Consider the following 11,050-nt stretch of genomic DNA (forward strand, 5'->3'; position numbering starts at 1 on the left):
GCCAGGCATTGTGCTAAGAGTTTTACAATTATAATCTCATTTGATCCTCACAACAACCCTGGGAGGCAGGTGCTGTTTTATCCCCAATTTATAGATGTGAAAACAGACAGACAGAGGTTAAATGACTTGCCCAAGGTCACATAGCTAATAAATGTCTGAGATTGGATTTGAACACAGGTCTTCCCAACTTCAGCCTGAGCACTCTATCCACTTCACACCCTGTCTTCAAATTTTGTCTTGGATGTGTTGAGTTTGAGATGCCTATGGGGTGTGAGAATTGGAATGACACCCCCTGCTAGGAGGGACATTGTGATCTCTGGCCTGAAAAGAAACCATGTGACTTTAGCATCCGGAAGTGACGTTTGCCACCCCATGGGTCTTGTCAATCAGAGCTACCAACCAATTAGCTTGGAGCTGTGTTTGTATGGGCGGCCCTGTTTCCTGTTTCACAGGAGGCTTCTGGGAGGAGCGAAGCCTTTTTGTTGCCAGATGGAGGCTTGGTGGCAGAGAAAGGCAGGATAAAGAGAACAGGCAAATCTCATACTTTATCCACGTGTTTCTCTTTACTAACCCCTAATATACTTTAATAAATACTTAATGCCCAAAGATTGCTGCTATACGTTTTCTAATTTAAGGCGACCATTCATTAGATTTTAGACGTCATAGCTAGAATTTTAGGCCCTTACAAGGGCATCCAAGTTCTAGATGTTTCTCAGGCAATTGGTGATGTAGGATTGGAGCTCTTCAGAGAGACCAGGGTAGACATTTTGATGTGGTCAGGAGTGTGCTAGAGCCAGTTTGAATCAGCTTGCCAGCCAATTATTAAAATTTCAATGTATTTCCACCTGGGAAATTGGGAAATGCTACAAATCAGGACTTGATTTATTGTTTTGTTAATTGTCTAGACTTAAGAAAGGGATAGGGGAAAAAATGATGCAGACAAAACTTAAAAGTGTGTCATGGATATTGTCTCCCCTCATGGCCAGTTTTTTAAACATTTACCAGCACATTCCCGGTTGTGAGTGTCATTTGCATAGAGATGAGAATAAAGTCCATGGAAAATGATGAAGTCATAAAGTGAAAGTGTTTAGAACAGAGGCTCAGAACTTGGAGTCTGCAAACTTGTTTGGTTTTTAAATTTTTTTTGAATAACTGTATTTCAACATAATTGGTTTCCTTTGTAATCATATATTTTATTTTATGTATTTAAAAACATTATTCTGAAAAGTCCACAAGCTTCACCAGTGTACTAAAAGGGACCATAAAAAAAAACCTGAAGAATCTCTGGTTTAGAGAAAAAAGGGTTCAAGACAGAGATGTACACACTGTTAGAGGGCATGACATGGACAGAGATCCAGCAGAAGAGACTGAGAAGGAGCAGTCAGAGAAGTAAGAGGAGAAGCAGGATAGAACAGTGACACCAAAACTCAGAGAGTTTTGTACCTGGAGAGTCCCTGGAGAGAGATTACCTGGAAGGACAGAGTTATCAGTAGTGTCAAATACTGCAGAGAAGTTGAAGACTGAGTTGGGGCCATTAGATGCGGCAATTAAGGGTACACTGGTGGCTTGGAACAAAGAAGTTTCTGTCAAATGGGGAGGTAAGAAACCAGAACACAAGGTATTTGGAAGAGAGGGAGAGCAAGTAGAGGCACTGTGGAGTTTGGATGAGAAAGGGATTTGAGGTACAACACAATAGCTACAGGAGATGCCAGGATCCAGTATGAGGTTTGTTTTGTTTTGTTTTGATTTTGTAAGGTTAGCCTTGGGCATCTTTATAGGCAGCCTAGAAGGAAGCAGGTCAATGAGACATTTGTTTGGTAGGTTATTGAGGTAAATAACTCTTTTCCATTTTTAGGCATAACCTAGGTAGCAAAGCTCCCAGACACCTCTCCCCCTCATTCAGTCTTGAGGGTTTCCCTTAAAATAATGTTCTAGAAGGTATATTCAGTTCCTGGGAATATCTGGATTTTTTTCCTTTCCTGGGTATATTTAGTTCCCCTTCAAGCATTTGAAGATGGAGTTAATTTAATACAAGATCTTTAAAGAGTAACAGATTTAGGGCAGCTAGGTGGCACAGTGGATAAAGCACCAGCCCTAGATTCAGGAGTACCTGAGTTCAAATCTGGCCTCAAACACTTGATACTTACTAGCTGTGTGGCCTTGGGCAAGTCACTTAACCCTCATTGCTCTGCCAAAAAAAGAGAGAGAGAGAGAGAGAGAGAGAGAGAGAGAGAGAGAGAGAGAGAGAGAGAAAGAAAATAAAGAGAAAGAATAATAGATTTAAAGGCTTCTGCCTGAGCAGTCAGAGTCCAATCTCATTTTACATATGAGAAGACTGAGGTCCAGAACTATTAAATGACTTTCTGTGGCTGTTAAGTAACTTACTGTGGTCACACAGTCAAAGAGTCAGGGTTTGAACTTGGGTCCTCTCACTGCAAATGTGGTGCTTTTTCTGCTTCACACAAAAAGAACATTCACCTGAGACCATGTAACAAGGGAAAGATACAGTTTCCTTCCTCTGTTCCCTAGAGAGTCAGTTCCCATTTTCCATGGAAACAAAACTGACAACACCAATATAGAGAAGACAGGGTAGTGTCCACATCTTGCCAATTACCTGCTTCCCCTTGGGGGTTCTACTCACTCAGTTGCTCTGGTATTATTCACATGCTTTGTTCTCTCAATTCTACTTGGTCCTTCCATATTATTGGGATTCCTACAGTTTCTGGCTTGCTCAGGAACTCCTTCTGCCTAGCCAACCCCTTGGTAAATCTTGTCCATCTCCTATCTTCTCCTTCCCTGAGAGCTCCATCTCCCTCCCCTCTTGTATATCTGTGCTTTGGGCGTATCACATTATGGAAATGGTCTCTCAGCTTCTTTTATAAATAACCCAGTTTGAGGGGCAGCTAGGTGGCACAGTGGATAAAGCACTGGCCTTGGATTCAGGAGGACCTGAGTTCAAATCCAGCCTCAGACACTTGACACTTAACTAGCTGTGTGACCCTGGGCAAGTCACTTAACCCTCATTGCCCTGTTCCCCTCAAAATGGATAAATAACCCAGTTCCCTTTGCAGAGGACTTGAATCCTTGCCTATCAGAGCATATCTATTGTACAGATGTAAGTGACCGCAATGGCCAATGTCTACAGAATCTCTGGTCAAGGGAAGTCATTTAACTCCTGGTTCTGACGTTAATTATTTCCCACATTAAATGTGTCTCTGAAGCCTTGAATAGTATCTCTTGGCACCTTTACTTATTAAGTGCCCGTGTGTGGACAGTACACATGAGAAATTCAGAAGGCTTTCATATGTCCTTGACTGACATGGAGGTGGGGTTGCAGTTAGACCTCTGGTGCCACTTCCTGTAGTCTGAGCTCCAGTACTGTCTTACTAAAGTTAAGCTGGAGTCACTGGGAAGCAACAAGATAAGGGCTGTAGCAACTCTTTGTCTTGGGCTGCTACATTTGGTGGGGTTTTTGGGGTTTTTTTGCAGGGCAATGAGGGTTAAGTGACTTGCCCAGGATCACACAGCTAGTAAGTGTCAAGTGTCTGAGGCTGGATTTGAACTCAGGTCCTCCTGAATCCAGGGCTGGTGCTTTATCCACTTCGCCACCTAGCTGTTCCTACATTTGGTTTTATCAGCAGTTATAGGATTTGGAGATTTCACACACAAAAACCCCCATTAATATGTAAAATAGCTCTTTTATTAATGATCCATTTTAACTCATACAAGGGGAAGCTCAAGTGCTAAGACAAATATCTTGGGGCCCATGCAATGGGGGAAGAAGGGTTTAGGGTAAGGGATATGTCTAAGTCTCCTTTATTAACGTGGATGAATACAACTAGGTCTGGATTCGGTGGAGCCCCAGGGAGGTGGGACACAGGTTAGCAATAGTAGATATAGCTGGGCATCAGTTGCCAAAACATTTGGTGAAATGGTTATTGGGTTTTGAGAGAAGTAATCGGTGATGGTCCTTCAGACAGGTTATTCTCAGTACACAGTTTGGTACACCCAGCTTCATCAAACTGTCATTCCTTGTCCATGCAGCTGTCACTACAAGATGCCTAGAATACAGTCACCTTTCCACCAGGGCAGCTCACTGAGGCACCCAAAGGTTTGGGGTTTTATAGAGAATATTCTCCATCAGGAACATCTGGTAGATTTCCTATCTCTGAAATCACAAGCAGGGAGCTGGTGTAGGTATTGGTCAGTAAATCAAATATGGAGTATAAGAATGGCAAATGAAGTTTTCAGAAAATGGCAGGGTGAGGGTATTAGGAAGACGAGGAAACCCGCATGCCCAGCGTCCACAGTAGAGACAGCCACTCACAAATCATCTTTATGGGTCACAGAGGCCCATAAGCTTCAGATTGGGAGGTGGAAGCTATTATAGCTCTTCAGCCCACTTAGTCTGCACAGGGAGGTAGGCCTTTTGAGGAAGAACTGGGTCAGAATAATAGAAGAGACAGATCCTCTTGGTTGTAAGGCAGGGAACCTGTCTGCCTAAAGGATTGAGGCTGTCCTGGCTATCAAGGCATCTAGGTAAGGCAGGAAGAACACAACTGAGAAAGATTTGCTCAGCACAGTGTGAGTATTCAAGGTCTGAAAGGCAAAAATTTAAGGTCCAATCTCAGCCTCTGGAATTGGAGCCTGGAATGAGAAGTCCATAGATTTTTCCCTACCATAAACAATTCATCCCAAGAACCACTTGTGGCTACTAAGTGCATTTTGGCTCTGGCTGCTATTAAACCGGTGAAAAGTACAGAATCATTGAATTATAAAATTGCAGTTGAAAGGGAACACAGAGTTCATTTTAGAATAACCTCTGGACAAAACAAAAAATTAATCTTTCCTAGTACATCCTGTACAAGTGATTACTAAAGCTTCTGCTTGGAGACCCTTAATAACAAAGAACTCACTACCTCACTTAAATTTGTTAGGAAGCTTAATGTTACATTAAGCCGAAATTTGCTTCCCTATAAATTTCAATTATTGGTTGGAACTATATGCTTTCTGGAGTCAAATTGGACAAATCTAATTCATTTTCTATATCTTTCAAATATCTGAAATCTATCACCCCTTTGTCTTCTCTTCAAGACCAAAGACCCTTCAGCTGATCCCAAGCTAGTAAGATTTCAGTCCCTTCAGCATCCTGATCACTTATAGACTGCATCTTGTCCTTGTCCTTTCTAAAACTGGACACTATGTGATAGCTTCAGTTTAGGGCACTATCATTTACCTTCTATCACTTTCCACATTTTGAACTCTGTATTTCTATTAATGCAATTGAAGAATGAATTATTCTTTTGGCCTCCACACATTGACTCATTATTGATTTGAAGTCCACCAAGATTCCGGGGTTTTTCTAGACATGTTTGCTATTTTGTATTTACGTGTTTAACATCTTGAATATAAGATTTTGCATTGAGTCTTACTATGTTTCATCTTCTTAGATTTGCCCCACTGTTCTAGTCTCCTGAGATGTTCCTAGATCCTGATTTCACCACCTAGTACTGGTCTGTCTTTAGGTCATCCAAAATTTTATAAACATGCTATATAGTTATGCCTCCCTACAATTCATTGAGAATGTTGAGCACAGTAGAAACAAGGAGACCCACCTCTCGGGTGGCATCAGTTCATTAATCAACACCCAACCAGTTCTGAACACACTTAATTGTACTATCATTCCAAATATCTCCATATTGTCCATTAGGATATGAAATTGTTATCAAAAGCCTTGATGAAATTCAGATATGCTATATTTATGTCCATGAGCCAAATTGGAGACCTCACTGATGAAAGTAACTTCTATATTTTGCTACTTGCCTCCTATGTCTATAGTATTTTCCTTATCTACTAGTCTAGTAACTATTTAAAAAAAGGAAGGGGATTAGGTTTTTCTGAAATAAACTTGTTCTTAACCTATGCCAGTTTTCACCTCCTCCCTTTTTAAGTGTTCATAAAATATCCCTTTATAATCATCCAATTTATAATTTTAGCAGGAATTGACATTGTTTAATGGCATAGTTTCAGTGTCCATTCTTAAGATCTTTGTGGCCCAAAATTACCTTCTAGGGGCAGCTAGGTGGCACAGTGGATAGAGCACTGGCCCTAGAGTCAGGAGTACCTGAGTTCAAATCTGGCCTCAGACACTTAACACTTACTAGCTGTGTGACCCTGGGCAAGTCACTTAACCCCAACTGCCTCACTAAAAAAAAAAAAATTACCTTCTAGAAGAACAGATATCCAATGATTTCTGCTCCTTTCCTGGTTCTGTGAAGGAGTTCCCCAACAACAGGTAGAGAGCCTAACAGGTCCATCAATCTCAAGGGCAGGAAAGGCCAGGATGGCTTATGAAAAAGGTTTTTTACCTCATATCTATCTACTGGAGCATCAGTTTCACATCCCTAAGATTCAACTAGTTCAGTTGTTTCAGTTGTGTCTGCTTCTTTGTGACCCCATTTGGGGTTTTCTTGGCAAAGATACTGAAGTGGTTCTCCATTGCCTTCTCTAGCTCATTTTACGGATGAGGAAATTGAGACAAACAGGGTTAAGTGACTTGCCCAGGGTCATACAGCTAGTAAGTATCTGAGGCCAGATTTGAACTCAGGAACAAGCCTTTCTCTCTCTAGGCCTGGTATTCTATCCACTGTGCCACCTCACAGCCCTTATTCCTAAGAAGCTTACCACTGTTCATGAAGGTGTTTTGAGTGGAACTAAAGTTAAAACCACCAAACTGTTGCCAACTTAGTGGAAAAAGTAGCCCATTTTTTCCCAGTACCTACCAACCCCTCCCAGAGGAGAATTCTCAGGACAGTAACCATGAAAAGAGGCATTAACCAAAGAGGGGAAGGCAGATCTGACTAGAGATCAGAGATTTTGTGGGGGAAGTGGCATTTGAACTGGCCTTTCAAGAATGGGTAGGGAGGACATTCCAGGCATATGTTCTCAAACTTGGACAGCATGAATATACAGAGGTGAGAAAGTGTAGGGCACATTTCTAGACAAAAGGACAATCCAGTCTAGCTGAAGCTTTTAATGCATGGAAGAAAGTAACACAAGATAAAGCCAAAAAGGTAAGGGAATGCCAGATTTCAGTGGGCACTGAATGCCAGGCAAAGGGGTATGAACTTTACTTAGTAGGCAATGAGTCACTGAAGATTTCTGAGCAGACAAGTGACACAAGCAGATCTGCAGAGAAGAATGACTATTCTGGCTGAGCTATGAAAATTAGACTGAAGAGCAGAGAAAATGGAAATGGAAAGGACTATGTAATGAGGGCTAGTCCCAGGGTAGTGCCAGGAAAGAGAAGTCAGAGGATAAATGTGAACTATTTTGCAGAGGCAATTGTAAACTCCTTGAAAGCAGGGGCTGGGGGCAGCTAGTGACACAGTGGATAAAGCACCAGCCCTGAATTCAGGAGGACCTGAATTCAAATCCAACCTCAGACACTTGATGCTTACTAGCTGTGTGACCCTGGGCAAGTCACTTAACCCTCATTGCCCTGCAAAACCAAACCAAAACAAAAAAAGAAAGAAGAGGCTGGGGGGTGGGGGGGGAAGGACACCATTTGCCAAAAAAAAAAAAAAAGATATTTTACCAAAAAGTAAAATGCATTTTATTATTGCCTCACATGAACCCAAGGGGCACCTAGATAACAGGTTGTCTATATCCTGGGTAAGGATCAGTCCTTCTACAAACTTAAGATGCCTGGGCATAGTTTTACCTTGAGCTCTGAAGGAGACAGGGATAAGCACTAGATCCTTGATTTTATCAAACTCTACATAAGGATTCCTAAGATCCACATATTGGCTTACAAAATCACATATTAACATTTTCTATGTCCTATTATTTTTTATTTAATTTGTTAAATACTTCCCATTTTCATTTTAATCTGGCTTTGGCCACTTTTATGCTCCAAGACCACATCTCCAGCTGGCTATAGAATTTCTTCATCTGGATGACTTACATACAGCATGCTTGAGTGCAGTGGGTCCCATACAACCGGCAGTGCTCCTATTTGATCCCTCTGGCCTAAAGCCGGGTTTCTTAAACTTTTTCCACTCATGACCCCTTTTCTCCTGAGAAATTTTTCCAGGACCCTCAGTATATAGGTATATAAAATAGGTATACATAGCCTTGTACTATTGCCAAATTTTTCACAACCCCTACATTCAGTTATGGAACCCATTTGGGGTCACAACCCACAGTTTAAGAAGCTAGGACCTACCATCAATTGGGGAATGGCTGAACAAGTTGTGGTATATGAATGTAATGGAATGCTATTATGCTGTAAGAAATTATCAGCTGGCAGATTTCAGAAAAACCTGGAAAGACTTAAGTGGACTGATGCTGAGTAAAGTGAGCAGAACCAGAACACTATACACAGTAGTAACAGCAACACTGTGTGATGATCAACTGTGATGGACATGGCTCTTCTCAGCAGTGCAATGAGCAAAGACAGTTCCAAAGAATTCATGATAGAAAATGTTCTTCACATCCAGGAAAAAGAACTGTAGATTCTGAATGTAGATTGAACCATACTGTTTCTAGTTTTGTTTTTGTTTTTTTCCTTTTTGAGATTTTCCCCTTTTGTTCTGATTCTTCTTTCACAACATGACTAATACAGAAATATGTTTAAAGTGATTGTACATGAACTTGAACCCACTTGTGGTTTTGAGGCCAGCTCTCTATCCACGCTATACCAGTCTTCCTTTTCTGTCTCTTCATACTCTGCATATTTATCCCTTCTCATTTCCCCATCTGTACCACAGAAATTAGTAACTCCTCTTATACTTAGAGAGGAAATAATGGCAAGTTAGTCCTGAGTTCAAATTTTGGTCCTGACCCTATGAGCCTATTTCCTGGCCTCAAAAATGGGGACGATACAATTTGTACTATCTCCTTCACAGAGTTGCTGCAAGAAATATAGATGGTGCTATATAAATGTGTTATTATTATATAGTACTCCCCTCAAGTCCTAAGCAGGCCTCTTGGATGAGCTGGACTAATGCACCTGCTTTTACTAGGCTCTTATTTTACCAGCTTGCTAGAAAATCAAGTCCTTTATGCCACTCTAGGGCCCACGAGGCAGCATGTGGATGATGCTATTCTTTCGATTCCAGAAGCACCTCAGGGAAGTTAGGAAAACCAGATCTTTTGAGATCTCTGTGAAAAGGGCAGCTATGTCTTAACACCAGGGCAAATAGTCATGACCCTAAGGCACAGGGCACAGGCATTTCCCCTAAATATTTATACCCTAATAGTCAGCCATCCAGCCCCAAACACCTCTTCTCTCCAAGCAATTCTATTACCAGTAGCCTTGCCAGGCAAACAAGTACCTTGGCAACTACTGGTGGGTTTACTGTTTGTTCATTTGCTGTCTCCATATTTCTGGAGTTTGTACTGGGGACAGTCCCATGCAATTCCAGCACTGGTCTTTCCAGACCATGGAGTAATTGCTGTTTTTGTTCTATTTTGTTTTAACTATTAAATATACCAATCAGCTAGCCCCTTATCTCTCTGGCATAATAAATCCTACCTACTCTAGTTTGTGTCAATGGAGTCACTACTGCTCTACCCCCAGAAGTAATTACTATTCCAGTACTTTATATTTAGCATAAAACATTGCTCCAACGATCAATTTGTTATTTGTTTTAACTTAGAGACTTAGACAGGGAAGATAATAAAGGGTAATGGAGATGGTTCGCTTTCATAAATTTCAGAGATCTCTGGTAACAAGGCCCTACCCAGAGTTCCCCAGCTTCCAAGATCACTTGACTTGATGGCTAAGTAGGATAAGAAACTGTGCTTAGGGGCAGCTAGGTGGTGCAGTGGATAGGGCACCGGCCCTGGAGTCAGGAGGACCTGAGTTCAAATCCAGCCTCAGACACTTAACACTTACTAGCTGTGTGACCCTGGGCAAGTCACTTAACCCCAACTGCCACACACACACACACACACACACACACAAGAAACTATGCTTAGACTCCAGGGTATTAAAATTTGTTTTTCTTTCATAAAATAAGGACAATTTGGGGTCAATGTTATTATTCCCATGGTAAAGTTCAAGTGCTTCACTAAATACTCATTTCAGTGTCTCATCATACTCATGTGTAGTGAAATGAAGCAGGGTTCTCAAAGGCTATTACACTGAAGTGGAAGACCTCCAGGTACTGCCAATCTAGAAGGGCTTTGGGCACAGGCCTGGTGACTGAATTCTGTGCCTGTGCTCTGACAACCAGCCTAGTTAAGTTTGGAGAGGCTCATTACCAAAGGGTTGGTCACCAGGTGAATTTTTCTTTTTTGGTCACAGCAACTCATGAAATCAACTAAGGCATAGAACGGTTGTAAACTGCAGCTATGGAGAAAGTACTTCAAGTAATGAAATCATAGATCCTTGAAATATTCAAGTTAAACTGAGAGGGAAATTTAGACCCAGAGAAGGTTAGAGTACTTGTTTCTAATCATACAGAAAGTTAATGAGAGAAGCAATATCCAAGTCTCCAAGTCTGATATCCAAGATATATAAATAATTAATAATAAATAATAAATATTTAAGAACCAGAGCTATTACCTAACAGATAAATGAGCAAAGCAAATTATCAATAACCATGTGAAACAATGCACCAAATCACTAATAAAACTGCAAATTGAAGCATCTCAGAAGCTTTACCTTACATCCATCAGATTAGCAAAAATAAGGGTTGTTGGGAGAAAAACACTTTGTAAACCTTAAAGAGCTATAGAAATATGTCATTAAAGAATATTAGATTTGGAGTCAGATGACCTAGGTTCAAATCCCAGCTGAACACTTGTATGACCTTGGTCAAGTCACTACACATCTCTGGGCCTTAGTTTCATCTGTTTGAGGGTTGGGGGTGGGGGGGTGGAAAAGATAACCTGAGGACCTTTCCAGCTTTAAATCTATGATTTTTTGATCCTATAGTAAAAAATGAAAATGTGAGAAGACAGGCACACCAATGAATTATTACATGGAGTGGTGAATTTATTCAACCATTTTGGGAAACCATTTGGAATTATACCCAGTAAT

Source organism: Dromiciops gliroides, chromosome 2, assembly GCF_019393635.1.
Source record: "Dromiciops gliroides isolate mDroGli1 chromosome 2, mDroGli1.pri, whole genome shotgun sequence".
Classification (NCBI taxonomy): domain Eukaryota; kingdom Metazoa; phylum Chordata; class Mammalia; order Microbiotheria; family Microbiotheriidae; genus Dromiciops; species Dromiciops gliroides.